Source organism: Maylandia zebra, linkage group LG22 (assembly GCF_041146795.1).
Source record: "Maylandia zebra isolate NMK-2024a linkage group LG22, Mzebra_GT3a, whole genome shotgun sequence".
NCBI classification, from domain to species: domain Eukaryota; kingdom Metazoa; phylum Chordata; class Actinopteri; order Cichliformes; family Cichlidae; genus Maylandia; species Maylandia zebra.
Window position 1 is genome coordinate 6463136 of NC_135187.1, and position 15029 is coordinate 6478164.

At 37.7% G+C, this 15029-nt stretch overlaps 1 protein-coding gene and 1 long non-coding RNA gene across 7 annotated transcripts in view; both read right to left on the reverse strand.

Moving 5' to 3' along the window:
• Window positions 1-15029, reverse strand: part of LOC106674913 (class I histocompatibility antigen, F10 alpha chain) — a 78358-nt gene that overhangs the window by 57912 nt on the left and 5417 nt on the right. For 3 of the 6 annotated variants that reach the window (XR_013095098.1, XR_013095097.1, XR_013095102.1), the window contains 7 exons: window positions 14421-14681; window positions 8494-8772; window positions 7247-7549; window positions 6663-6758; window positions 5795-5812; window positions 5554-5622; window positions 5107-5226 (listed from right to left, as the gene is read on the reverse strand). This is a non-coding gene — a long non-coding RNA (class I histocompatibility antigen, F10 alpha chain). Of the gene's footprint in view, window positions 1-3158; window positions 5227-5553; window positions 5623-5794; window positions 5813-6662; window positions 6759-7246; window positions 7550-8493; window positions 8773-14420; window positions 14682-15029 lie in introns of those variants that run through there. The other 3 variants (XR_013095099.1, XR_013095100.1, XR_013095101.1) reach the window with 3 other exon arrangements.
• The window catches only part of LOC101470024 (class I histocompatibility antigen, F10 alpha chain), a 51725-nt gene that overhangs the window by 7550 nt on the left and 29146 nt on the right, over window positions 1-15029 (reverse strand). The window lies entirely within an intron of this gene.

Here is a 15029-nt window from a genome sequence, read left to right on the forward strand (position 1 = left end):
TTTTTCCTTTTACAAATTTAAAGTGAAAACAACACAAAACACTGCAAACCACAACACAATTAAATATAAATTATAATATGAAAACAAAAAGAAGATGCATATTCTCTGTCATATGGGCCTGCATGAATAAACTTTCTGAATCCTTTATCATCTGCAACCAAAAATAGTTGTGGATGATTACTATACCTTTCTAATGTGACGTTGTTGTCCCTGGCTCTCTTTCTCTCTCTCTCCCTCTGGCTCTGTTCCTGTGCTACTGAGTGTAACTACCGCCCCTCCCCCCTCTGCCCAGCATAAAGCACAAGGCTCAGGTGCGAAGTGAAGCGGAAAAAAAGTGCGAGAGAGAGAGAGAGGGTGAGAGAAAGAAAAAAAAAACCCACGTGACGGCTCGCGATAAGGAGCCGGCTCGCGTCGTTCATGTCAAAGAGTCGGCTCTATGAGCCATTTCGTTCGCGAACGATCCATCACTAGGCACTAGGCGACTGAGCACAGCACCCATGTGAGCGAGGCGGGCGAAGCTGCTGCCTGCGAGTTTGCTGCAGACAGAGGAGAGCTTAAGTTTGACCAGGTACCAAAGCAAATCATTCGTACTGAACTAATAATGTAAATATGACGGTGTATCACAAAAGATTGATATCAAACTGATCACTTGGTTGCGTTACTTGCTCTTCGAGTGAATCAACAAATGGATAAATAAAAAGCCGAACAGCAATGCTGATTTTTTTTTTAGACAGTCTTAGCTTACATTTCATATTTTCAGTTGTTACCCTCCACGGCTAAACAAACTCTCTAAATCGGTTTCAATTGTGTACTGATGTACACAACAATGGACATAAGGAGCTTCTTTCAAAGAAAAAACTCAGGTAGATGTTATTTTATATATTGCTTTGGATGTTGTTCAGTATATCTATGCAAAACAACAGAAATTTCAATACACAGCAGTATATTCACAGTTGTAACCAGATATTTACATACACTTTATGGAGAAAACATAAAAACTTTTTTTTACTGTTAAACATCAATTTAGAGTAAACTTTTGTTTTAGATAAATAAATGTTGAAATATCTTTTGAATTAGTTAAATGTCAGAATAAAAAGAGGGAGCTGTCTATTTTAATCACTTTCATCAAATTCAGGAGTACATATACACTAAGTTTATTGTTAATTAATAAGAAAACTCCAGACGATTCCATTCTGAGCTGAAGAAGCTTCTGATAGGTTCGTAGAGTCCATGTGAGTAAATTGGTGGCACAGCTGTGGATGCATATAAGGCAAAACACAGAGCCTGTTTCTTTGACATGGGAAAATCAAGAGATGTCAACCAAAACACCAGGAAAAGAATTGTGGAGCTCCATAAGTGTGGCTCAGTTTTGAATACAATTTGGTGCCATTTGCAATTAAGAAATACAGATAGTTTCTCTCTTTACTCTTAAAGTTAACAAATATATTTTTTATATTTATCAATCTAAAAAAATAAACATTTAGTCTGATTTGATGTTACAATTAAAAAAGTGTTTGTGTTTTTATCTGAAGAGTACATAAATATCTGGTTTCAACTGTATATTTAATGATGTTGGTGTTTGGCTTGATTGTCAGCACAAAGAGGGAGAGAGAGGAACAGAGAGGGAGAGAGAGGACAGAACAGAGATGGAACAAGAGCAGGTGAGACACACATGTTAGTCAAATGGTTGTTTGCCAAAACTCATCAGAACATGTATCTAGTACCTAGTGTTTCTTTTTAGATATCATTTGTTACTTTTCAAATTCTATATTTATTATGTTATGCAGGCTTGTTTGCACAACAAGGTTAAATAATTATATAAACCTTTCTCAATCTAAATATTGTACTTTGGTAGAATTAAAAAAACAAGTGTAGTGCAGGTCTATGATGATTTTTAGTGCTACTATCATCTAGTTCTGATTCTGGTTCTGTCTTGGTTACTGTTGTAGTCCTGTTTTAATTCCGGATCAGTTCTGGGTCTGGTTGAATTGGGGTTTAGTCCTTGTGTCTTGATACAGGCCCGACTTTGTTCTGCCTTGCTCCTTAATTAAAAAACTAGTTTAAGGTGTCCTGCATATGTATATAGAATAGCATCTGGCTGCAGTTTAAAGACTTTTTTTGTCTCGGTTTTGGTCTTGGTCTCGACTCGGTCTCGGTCTTGGTCTCGTCTCAACTTGGTCTTGGTCTCGGATTAGGCGGTCTTGACTACAAGTCTACTTTCACCTGACAACTAACAACTAACCAAAATACCATATTTGTTCAGTCTTTCTCTAATTGTACTCATAAACCTTAACATGTACAGTAACATGCTAAATGATACCTGTAGATTTGTATAGCTCTTTATTTTATTTACTCTTTATCATGTAGTTTCTCTGAGCACTGCATGGTCTCACCCTGGGGTGAATTTGCAGGGTGAACTGTCCTTGTAAATAATGTAAAGAACAATAGCTACTCTATTATACAATACAAAATTATACAAGAGACAGATACACAGTTTAAAGTTAGGAGGAAATTTCAATATTGTGTTAAATTCTTGAGTCGCCCTTTATTCTTATTTCTTTATATTTTCCTTTCAAAGAGCCAGACTTTGTTTTAATTTTTAACTAGTCTTTATCAATAACTCTCCAGGCTTTTAGAAAGTCTTTCAAAGTGTTTCTTCTTATTCCCAAAGAGCTATAAGCTGAAAACTTACATCTCAGAATATCTTAGCATCATGTGCAGTGTGCCTAAAAAACTGTCTATAGTTTATGGTCTATAGTCTCTGTGTAATATCTTCACAGAGAACAGAAAAATCAGCTTTTAACGTCCTCATAAAACCTCATAAAAGCAATGACAAGAAAGCTGCCCAAGAGTCTTTGTTAAAGAATAAAGGTGATCATACTGAATGTTCACTTTCAAGCTTGTTAGAATTATACAGACTCTCTTTTTGCCTCATATGCTGAATTTATATTCAGAATAATTCAGTGCCACCATTATGATGTATATGTTAATGATGTAATGTTTGGCAACTCATTTTCCAACTCCTTAACATTAAATCTTGACTAATAAGCATCTAAAAGAGATAAGATAAAACTTTATTAATCCCGCGGGTGGGATTAATCCCGCAGCAAAAGGGATAAATAGAATAAATAGGAATAAGAATACAAGGGAATTGCACATTTGATTGATTGATTTATTGGTAATTTATTTCAACATGTGAACAATATACAAGTACATTTAGAAAAGAAAATAAGAAAGAAAAAAATACTATACAAATTACATACAAAAAAACCCGTTCTGATTAATTTACATGTTGAAAGGGAGTGGGAAGAAGTGCACACTTATTTAGTCCCACCCCTTTGCCATAAATTATCAGTTAATATTTAGTCAGCTTCCTTACTGATATAATTTGTAATAAAAATAGTGAACAGATTTCTGATATACTATAACATCACATGAGGTTTTTTTTTTGTTTGTTTTTTTTAAATAGAGACATTCACTTAATTTAAATATTTTCCTTTTCTTTATAGTTTGAGAAGATCATATTTTTATAACTCTTTTTGAACAGTTTTATGTTTGGACATTGCTTTAATTCCATATTCAGACTGTTCCATAGTTTCACTCCATGAACAGAAACACAAAAGCCTTTTCTTGTAGTACGTGCCTTCATTGCTTTGAAGTTACAAAAACCCCTTAAATTATAACTTCCTTCTTTCAAAAAAAAAAAAAAAAAAACACACACACACACACACACACACACACACACACACAAAATACTCTGAATATTACCTGGCAGTTCTTTATTTTTTGCTTTGAATAGAATTTGTGCTGTTTGGAATTTCACTAGATCGTCAATTTTCAATATTTCAGACTGCAAAAATAGTGAGTTTGTATGTTCCCTATAACCTGCATTGTGGATGATTCGAATTGCTTTTAGTATTGAAGTCTATTGCACCGTTTGTTATTAACAAAAAGTATTGCACAGTGAAAAAGGCAATACAGCTTAGTTGTTCCCCTCTCCTTTGTCCTCCTGTTTCCCCTCCCTCTCACCTCCAGAGAGGAGTTAGACAGTTTGATGGCGTGTGGGACTGTTACGTTCCCCTGAGGGGTCTAGGCGGTGAGGGGGAAGTAACAAAAAGTGTCCGGGTCAGAAAAAGGAGTCAAGGAGGCAAAAGGGTTAAATTAAATAGTTTTATTAAAGTAGCTCAACTAAAAGAGACGGACAAGCCGCTATCACCATTTAAGAAAACAAACAAAACTCAGGCGTTGGTCAATAAAGTAAAACGTAAGCCAAAAAGAAAGAGCAGTTCACTAGCTGCAAACACCAAAAACACAGCTCACTAGCTGCAAACACCAAAAACACAGCTCACTAGCTGCAAACACTCAGCTCACAAGCTGTAACCACACTAATGGCACTCTGGCCCAGAGCGCACCTTTCCCTGGGCTTAAATCTCCTTGATTACTGACGAGAGTCAGCTGCACAAAAGGGAAAGGTGGCACCTCAGGCAGAAGAGGTAGTGGGACACGCCCACACAGGCACCTTCAGGAAGAGGCCCTGCTAGGGCCGTAACAGGGACAAAGGAGTTTTTAAGTCTGTTGGTTCTTGTCTTTGGCAGAAGCAACCTGTCACTGAACAGACTCCTCTGGCTGTTTATGGCTGTGTGCAGAGGATGCCCAGCATTGTCCATAATGTCCAGCAGTTTCTTCAGTGTCCTTTTCTCTGCCACTGTCACCAGAGTGTCCAGCTTCATGTCGACCTATAGAGCCAGCCTTCCTGATCAGTTTCTCCAGCCTGGATGAGTCCTTCTTACATCATAGAAAAGTACTACAGCAACCACCAACTGGTAAAACATCCTCAGGAGCTTCCTGCAGATGTTAAAAGACCTCAGCCTCCTGAGGAAGTACAGTCGGCTTTGGGCTTTTTTATACAGGTGCTCGGTGTTGCATGACCAGTCCAGCTTGTTGTCCACCCACAGCCCGAGGTACTTGTACTTGTTGACCACCTCCACCTCCTCTCCCTCTATCTGAACCGGCAGTGGACCTGCTCTAGACCTCCCGAAGTCCACAACCAGTTCCTTGGTCTTTGAGGTATTGAATTGCAGGTGGTTTGTGTGACTCACAAACCACCTGCAACTATATTTTAGATTTTAGATCTTTTTAACAGATTTTATGATGTGAACAATCAACGAATTCAATGAATCCCAGTTTATGTAGAAGAACGAGCTGACACGTCTTCTCTCAGGTTGTCTGTAGAGATAAAAAAGAAATAAAATAAATGTTAGGATTAATCAATTCCACAAATAACATATTTGCAGTTTCATTAAGATCTAAAATTCTGATTCAATCGAGTATTTACTTCATATGTTTCTGAATGGAATTAACACATTTATTTTAATTTTGTTAAATCACTTCATGAAACGTTATTTTGAAAGCATCTTTCTCTTAATATGATTTAAAGTTATACTAAAGCACTTTTTTTGGATATATTTAAACAGGAGATTTTACTACAGCCACTATTTTACATAAGTTTTAAAAGAAAGCTAAAACATGAGACACAAATATGAAGTAACTCACTGTGTGCAGAGCTGTTTGTGGTTTCGGCTTGAGGAAGCATTTGCTCCTTGACTTCACGGTTCTCTGCAGCTGTAGGGTCAGAAACACAATGTTAGTCCACATCCTGCTCTCATCTGTCACTTTTACAACAATCAAACACAATAGGAAACAGCCCTGAAAGACTGTTTAGATTAAAGTGCAGAAACTCTTTTTAATTTAGTGTAGACAAGAGATTAGAGAAAAGTGACAAATTTTAACTTACGAGATGGGGGACGTTTGCCTGAAATAAAAAAGAAAAAATACATCATGTTAGTAATTTGTTGTAAATGTTAACACAATTTTTTTCATGTATTGTACAAGGCATCAAACATAATTTCATGTTTTCATTTTGTAATCTGGACAAAAGCATTAATTTAATGTGTAAAATTAAAAACATAGACACTGGGCTTACTCACTAATGTGTTTATAGATATATCCTGACTTTTCCCACAAAATGTGCTCATGTTAAATTTATGAGTAAAGCGACTGAAGGTAGAGAACGTACACATTTCTAATGCAGGTAAAGGTGTACCTTAGGATGTGTTTGTTTGGCAGAGTTGATGGTTAAGAACAGAGAAATAATGTTTGGGTTTCAATAACTGAGTTGGTGGTTATTTTGTTCCCTGACACAAACTGTAGCTCAGGTGTAAAAAAACAAAACAAAAACAAAAAACAAACAAAACACAAAGACAGAAAGAAAAATGATGCAGAAAAAGTAAATAACAGACAAGAAGAAAAAGTGAAGTAACTGGACAAAAATCTACAAGTGCAGAGAAATGAAGGGGCAAGTTATGAAACACAACGAGCATGATTAATGAATATTGTTGTAATATATTGAGGATTTGAAAGAGTCTGATCATCCTGCTGGCAGAGAAAGTGTTACAATACATTAATATTAACCTGAGGACTCAGCTTACACTGCTTTTGGTTGTTACCTGTTTAATCCTGTGTGCATTGTTTGTTTTCTTTTGAAAACTGTTAATAATGACTTCAATTAAGTCATATTACTCTTACTATCATTATTATTGTTTGCACTATGTCATCATTGTTGTTGCATTATACAAGAAACATCCAGGAAGTTTGTTTCTCACCTGTCCTCTTTTTGTAAATAATGAATGCGATCACAGCGATGTCAGCAACAACAACCACAGCAGCAACAACAGTGATGATCAGGGAGAAGGAATTTCCTGTGGATCACAGAACAAACAAAAGGTGAGAACAAAAAGTTTCCAATCAGATAACAATCATGTACAAGAGCTTCGTTTATGGTCACTACATATTTGTCTCACTAATGTTTGTTTTCATTCCAACAATAAAAGTTCTGCCATTAAATTAAATTTCAATACATTGCCAAAAAATTTGAACATATGTTTCAAAATATACATTTTCCCCAATTTACTATTTAATCTTCTAAAACTGTCCATTAGTCAGATAATCAGTGGCCACACATGAACATGTTTTATATTCATCAATGTTCAGCAAGGAAAAAATGTGGTGGAAAAACACAACTTGGTCTAAACTGATTTAGGTCTTAAAATTATTCTGACAGAAGCTGACAGAAAGAATATCAAAGCAAACAAACTTTCTCATCCAACATGAACCACAGGGCTATTGCAGTAATTCAAGTGTGTGTTTCCCATGTTTATCACTCATCTGATCCTGATTCCAGACTCACTTTCATTTGTCTTGATCTCTGATTTGTCCAGTTTGGTGGCGATGTCCTCGTTCACACCAGAGAGCTGAAACACACATCTGTATCTGTGCCAGTCTTCAGGTTTGACTGATGAGAGATCCAGGTCAACACTCATCTGGAAGGTCCCGTCATTGTTGGTGAGAATCTCTCCTTTGTTCACCCCCTCATGAAACTCCTCTCCATCTTTTTTCCAGACCATCTCGGCTCTGTCAGGATAGAAACCTGTAGCGTGGCAGGTGACTGGAGAGGAGGAAGACTTCTGGAGGAGAGACACTTTGGGGACAACTGTGAAGTAAAGACAAACAGTTCATTCTTTCTGTATTATTACTATTACTTGTATTTGAGCTGGAGAGGTGCATAGTGCAGACGAGACGTGAAGAAGAGAGTGTAGACAAGGTGGAGTGGATGGAGACGAGCAAGAGTGGAAAGGAAGGTTTACAAGATGGCAGTGAGACCTGCTGTGATTTAATATCTGAGGATGGTGGCACTGAGACAAATACAGGAGACAGAACTGATGATATTAAAATTATCATAAGGAGTGAGAAGGATTAGAAATGAGTATATCAGAGCTAAAACTGTGGAAGATGATCTGCTGTGATGACCAACAACCAACAAGATTATTATTATTATTATTTAAACCATACCAATTTCTTTTGATGTGATGTAGTTTATTAAATTAAATTTAAAAAATGTATCAAAATGCCACACGAAGTGCAATTATATTAACCCTTTCACACATAGTGGTCACTACAGTGGACAACTATTCAAAGGCTGTTTTCTTGTATTTGTGTCAGTGTTGATGGTAAACTTGCACATAAACCACTACATTGGACACTGATGAGTCACTCCATGCCTTGCAGGGTTATAGTTGTTACATATATTGTTATAAAATACTTTTAAAATATATTTAAAAATATATTTGTTATGTTATAGTTTTTACACAGTGTATATTAATTATTCATTTGTCAGATTCATAAGTCAAAATGTTTGTTGTACAACTAAGTGGACATGTAAAAATACTCTTTGAAAATGAAAAGTATATGTTTAAAAAAATGAAGTTGAAAAATCTTTTTTTCATGCCTAAAGATGAATAAAAATACACAAGAAAAAAAGCCCTGATTGAGGTTTTCATAATTCATGCATGAAAAGGTTAATTTAATATCATATTAAGTAATAAACTGAGACATATAACTTTTGGTTAACAATCTAATTCTGGTCATAGATTTTACCTGTTTTCATCAGAGAGCTCCTCCCATAGTTCACATACTTCTTCAGCCACTCAGGACAAACCTGGGTGAGGTAATTCTTTTGCTGAGCAGTCAGAGCACTGTCATGATCCCACTTTATTGTTGTCATGACAGCCTGTTGTTTTTTAGTGACCCACGTCTGTTCCTTCAGGTCAAACATTATGAAGTCCTCTCCATCATAACCAAACTGCATATATCCAGTCACTTCACCTGTTTCTTCATCCCATTCACAGCCGCACATCTGCTGGACAATGTGAACACCTGACAGAAACACAGAGGCAAAGACTGCAGTGAACCAGAGAGAGGCTGCACTAAAGTCTTATACTGACACAGAGACATGATCAACATATAGAGGATCTACATTTTTGGCTTTTGTCTCATTGGAAGATTTTTAAAACCAGTCATCATTAACAATGTAGATTTTACAGAAAGACACTGGGAAAAAACAGAATTCATTTTCTCCCGTTAGCACATCTACGTCCTGCCTGCAGAGATATCACTGCACAGTTTATCTATGCTGCTGTAGGTGGAGCAACTTCCTGTGAGCTGCAGGATCAGACAAACACACTAAGCTGGATCCTGAGCAGCCGACACAGATCCTGATTCTGGATTTAAATTTCCATCCTCTGAAACTCTGCAGCCGTCATCAGTCCAACAAAATCCTCCAACAAAAAAAAACTAAGCACCAGACTGTCCTGAGGTTTTTCTAGAGGTGTCTCTGTTTAATATGATCATGTGACATTAATCTAATCTGGAGTTCTACTTACAGCATTTCAGGCTCCAGCAAATGCTTCATGTCATCATTGTTGACTATGCAAGAAATAATTTTTGATAAATCAGTTAATTTCTTGTGCTGTGACCTGACAAAAAGGTGAAAAAGGTTCCTCTAAGATTTTACAACCATGTTGTCAAATTTATTACATTTACTAAGAGCAGAGGACTGAAACAATAACTCCGACTTTGAATTTGACTCCATGCTGGGACACTTTGGTGTTTTTCAGCGCTGTGACCAGATCAGATTTTGCACTAAAAATATTAAAACATTCACATTAATGATATTATTGGATGTGTAGCACAGAGATCTGTGAGCGTCGCTGATGCTGTGATGAGAGCAGAGTCTACAGGTGAGGCCGACACGAGGGACGCCTCAGTGCATCATCACAGGTATTTTCTTTATGTGAACATGTGGAGTTACATGTGTGAGGCCACAGCCCAAGATGTGATCATCTCTGTAATGAGGATGATTTTGGAGTTAAGCGTCATTATTTTTAATTCAGTTTGTCTCATTTATTTTGTACAAGGGAAAGTTGTTTTTACCCACAGGAGGATTTAGTCACTTAGATTTAGTTTAACGTCAGATTAGCATCTGAAACTGGACAGAGCAACATTTAAAACGCTGAATGAAACCGCGCCATTCATTCAGCTTAGTGCTCAGAACTGCTACATGCTGCTGTAAAGGAGGAGCTGCTGATGAAGATTACACACTTTTCCTAAGTTTATGCTGAAATTTAAAGCATTTTAAATGATTACAGCATTTTTTTTTAATACAGATTTTTTCAGACATTGAATGGAGGAAAACAGCGTTTCAGACCCAAACAAACGCAGAACGGTCTTTGTGAAACAAACAGTCCAAAAAGTTGATGCTGTTCATCTGGACGTCGTGTTTTCAGCGGGAGAAACGTTTCATCGCTCATCTAAATGACTTCTTCAGCCTCAGCTGACTGCAGGTTTCCCCAACTTTGAAACAGGACTGATGCGTGAGGTCAGTGTCTGATCATAAACACGCAAACTGTCACGATCATTGATCAGTGGCCCTGAGTAACACGTACAGAGAGTTGGCCTCACAGCCCATTGTTAGTCAGTGCTGCTGGTGATCAAATAGGCAAATTTAAGCGATCACTTTACCGGACTGAGGGATGAGTTGGTGTCTGCGCTCCTTCTTCTTTGATTGGAGTTTAACTACAGTGGATGAGAAACATGAGGAGGCCCCGCATAGTTTAAGAAAACGCCTCACAGCTGTCACTGAGCGCCGGGTAAAGCAGCTCAGTGACCGAGCAAGAGCGCTGTTTTTCCCTCAGCTCTTAAATGTTGCGCACACCCGTGACGCCTAATGCAGCGTTCAAAGACCCCGCCAAAATGTTGTTTTTTCGCTGCTCACATGAAGGCTTTCAAACACCACCCGCTGGCGCTAAATACGGTGTCCTGGCGGGGTTTTCACCAACCTTAACTGCGTCCTGATTTATTAAATGGCGATTTTTACATCATTTCTTAACCAGACGAATTGGAAAAGTGGCGAATGTTGGCCTAGACGATACCACGGGGCTGTGGTCATGTAATTATGTCTGTACTGTGGATGAGTTTGGAGATGAGCGTCAGTATTTTTAATTCAGTTCGTCTCATTTATTTTGTACGAGGTTGTTTAAAGTTTTTTTACTTGAGGATTTAGTCGCTGTGAGTTTTTTGGGTTAAAGTGAGGAAACATGTCGAGTTAAAGAGGACGTGAAACAGCACATTTTACAGCTTTGACACAAAATTAAGAGCGTTGTGATTTATTCTGAGTAAAGTTGGATTAAAAGTGATTCTTGTTTATAGTCATTTTCCTGCTCGCTGATTTGTGGTCGTTACAGCACTCATTACGTCACCAGGTCGGCTGGTTGGGCAGCGCTCCCAGGAGAGGTGAGCTCATCAGAAACTATAAAATGGCGGAAGAGGTGAGCTCATCAGAAACTATAAAATGGCGGAAGAGGTGAGCTCATCAGAAACTATAAAATGGCGGAAGAGGTGAGCTCATTAAAAACTATAAAATGGCGGAAGATGAAGCCGACAGCTGTTTTGATGCCCCGCCCACACACCTTACAGCTCACGCTTTGGAGCCAGTGAGGAGGAGAGAGAGTGACCACAGGAAGCAGCTGAGAGGATCAACAGGTGGAGCGAGCAGGTGAGGAGAGGGCGAGCGACACCACCTGACGCGTGCGTGAACGCTGCAGGGAGACGGCGAGCGAGTCGAGCTGCTGTCAGGAAGCTGCTGTGGATCCAGCAGGTGCTGACGGTCTGACATCTGAACGTCACAAAGTCGTCTCTAACCTGTCGTCTCCTTTTCTTTATGAAGTCTGAAGGTTGGAAAACGAGCAGCTGCACCACCACGACTCAGAGGTGAACTACACCGACTCAACCTGACAAAGATCATTTACTGATCGACTGTTAGCGTCCAGTTTGTTTCTGCTCTCATTGTAGCTGCAGAACAACGATGATGCTGGACTCAGTTATGCTGGACTCAAAGCCTCTGATACACGGAGCATCGTTTCATCTTTCAATCTTTAAACTAATTTAGTTTCAGTAATTATTTCTCTACATCAGTCAAAACTCTACACAAACAGTAGCAGCTGTAATAAACTGATGGCTGCTACATCCACAGATTTAACCTGCACGGAGGAAGAAGACGAGGCGGCTCCGCCTCTCTGCACCTCTTCCTGTTAGTGTTTTATCAGACGAGTAAAATCAGGTGATGTAAAAGGATCTCCGTCACTGGCAGAGAGTTAATCGCAGCACAGCTGACGACACCGCTCTGATTTAGACAAATGAAGGTCAAGTCTGAGCTGCTGCAGTGAACAGTTTCTCCAAAGCTTCCAGATTTTACCTGAATATTAATAAACGTGAACTCATCACAGACGCTCCAAATCTGACCTTTGGAATATCTCCATGAAACAACAGCTTCCATATTTAAGGATGTGAATCACTGAGGATGAAAAGAATGAATCTAAGTCTGATCCCTCCTACAAAAAGAGTTAAAAACAAACTCAGCTCTCTCACTGAGAGGAAGAGTTTTGACTAAAGCAGGAATCTCTGGTGTCCCCGAGGCAGCGCTGGCTCTACGCCTCCATAATAAACCATCAAAGACACTGACAGGCTGCTCTTCAGCTTCATGCTTATAAACAGTCATTTGCATAATGACTGAGTAACAATGGGCTGTGATCAGTTTCATAATCATAACTTTGTCATGATGATTGACCAATGACATGAGTACCATTCGGAGAGTTGGGGAACGGCCTCACAGCCCATTGTTAGTCAGTGGTGCTGGTGTCAGTAGATAAAATAGACAAACTTATGTGATCACAATGCTCAAAGTGAAATTCAGTCTCCTCTCCTTCTTTGATTGGAGTTTAAACCACCGGGAGGCCCTGAAAACGCTCTCAGCTGTCACAGAGCTCAGTGAACGGCCAAGAACGCGTTTTTTCCGTCATTCATAAACGTTGCGTAGCCTCAAGTGGAGTTCAATGACTGAAAAAAAAAAATCAGTGGTTTTTATTCGCCGCTCATAAGGACGTTTTCTGTCGGGGTTTTCGTTGAGTTTTACAGCGACCTGATTTAAAAACGCCGCCTTAAATAATCAACCTTCAGCCAGTTTATGGGAAATTTAAGACATTTTAACGCTTTAATTTCCCCATTATATTTTCAGGCTGTTGTCTATTAGTAAAAAATTTAATCAATCTGGGACCAAAAATATTCAACATAAACTGAAAGTCAAACTTAATGTCATTTAAAAATGAGACAAAAATCAGTTTGAAATTTTAAAAAAAAATCTGATTTTCATGACAGATCTCAGCTTGTATCGTCTGTCTGTTAGTTTGTTTCTTATTTTTGGTCTAATTCTCACTAAACTCTTGTGCTATTAGACTCAAACTGAAAGTTAATATTTGTTTATTTTCCACAGAGTAACTTTCATGTATTTATGATATATTTATGGAACCTCTGCTAATGAAAGATAAGCTTGGGAACATTTCCTCATGAAAACAGGCTGAATGTTTGCTCCATTTTCACAATATTTGATGCATTTAGTTAAATATATTTAGTTATTAATGAGGATGTTTGCTGGTTTACAAAATCATCTCAGAAAACAGTGAATTTCCTCATAAATAACTTAAATATAAGTGACAGTGATCTTCAGCACATTAAAGTGTTACGAGTGTTACTCTCACATGAATGTTCATTAAGATGATTCATAAAGAGGGCATGTTCACTGAGCCGTCTCTACTTTCACTTTTTTCCTTTTTTATATTAAATATAACATCAGTTTGTGTTTAATGGAATCTGAAAATATTATCTGAGGCAAATGTAAAAACTGTGACGTTGCAGCACATTTACCATCTACTCTGGATGATAAATTATGTGTCTGACATATTTCCTTTTTTATAATTTTTTACATGTGATTATTTGTAAGGACGATTAAACTGAGACACGGAGCGACTTCCTGTGAGCTACAGGAACAGACAAACACATTAAGATGGATCCTGAGCAGCAGACTCAGATCCTGATCCTGGGTTTAAGTTTCCATCCTCTGAAACTCTGCAGCCTCCTATCGTTCTAACAGAATCGTCTAACTGTGAGAAACTACACACCAGACTGTCCTCAGATCTTTCTAGAAGCTTCCACTGAAGGAGAGTTTCAGTCCAGGATTGTTTTTATTAAAAGTCAAATATTAGTTCACAGTAATTGTAAAACAAATAAATCTCTGATTATTTAGATCCTGCATGAGATTTTTTTCTGATTAATCAGTTCATTGAGAAATTGCAGCAAAAACAACCGTCAACGTCTCAGAGACAAAAATCCTAAATATAAACAGAAAACTTCAAATATAATTAATTTTTACTTTATTATTTTAATATTTTGATCAACTAATCAGTTAACTGACAGTTTATATCAGTTCATACAAACAAGATTATTAAGGCTGTTTGAATTAAATTAAAGCTTCACAGACTGTAGTTCTACATTCATTATGAATTATTATGTTAATAATTTTAATCTGTAATCTGAATGAAACATTTAATGTGTGCAAACCTGTTTACTACTGTAAACAAAACACACTGAAAACATTAATAGCAAATATCAGTAAAAATGAAACATGAACAAACCTCCAGTTTGGTTGAAGCGCTGCTTTACAGTCTCAATGTTGGCTTTGAACACCTGCTGGGCGCCCATCCTGTTTGCAGTCTGACTCTCCCAGTACTGCTGATCTGTGTTCCTGGCAAACCAGTCCTGTTTAGGAACATCTCTCTCCGTGTTGCTGTCATAATAATCAATCTGAACATCATCAACCATCCCAACAGCCACAAACTCTGGGAAGTTTGGGACTTGAGAGGATCCAGTGTAGAAATACTTCAGCGAGTGGGTCACTGTAAGAAACAGTTAATGTTGTGAGATCTCAGGAACACAGACTTATAAATCACATTATTTCTAAAATAACACAACAAGAAAAACTACAGCACATTAAGGACATCCTGTGATAATCCTGCTGTCCCTTCAATAAACACAAAATAGATTTATGAACAGATATTCAGTGTTTGTCATTTTCTGATCCTCTTTTCTTCAAAACTGTAATTTTGTGTTTTGCAACAGATTCTAGTTTGAACCTGATTTACACAGAAAGCTTTAAAGTTTTAAAACTGGTGTTTATCCTTCAGTTTAGTTTAATTCAGTTTTCATGATTAATGGTTTGAACTCATTATAACTTTAATTTGACT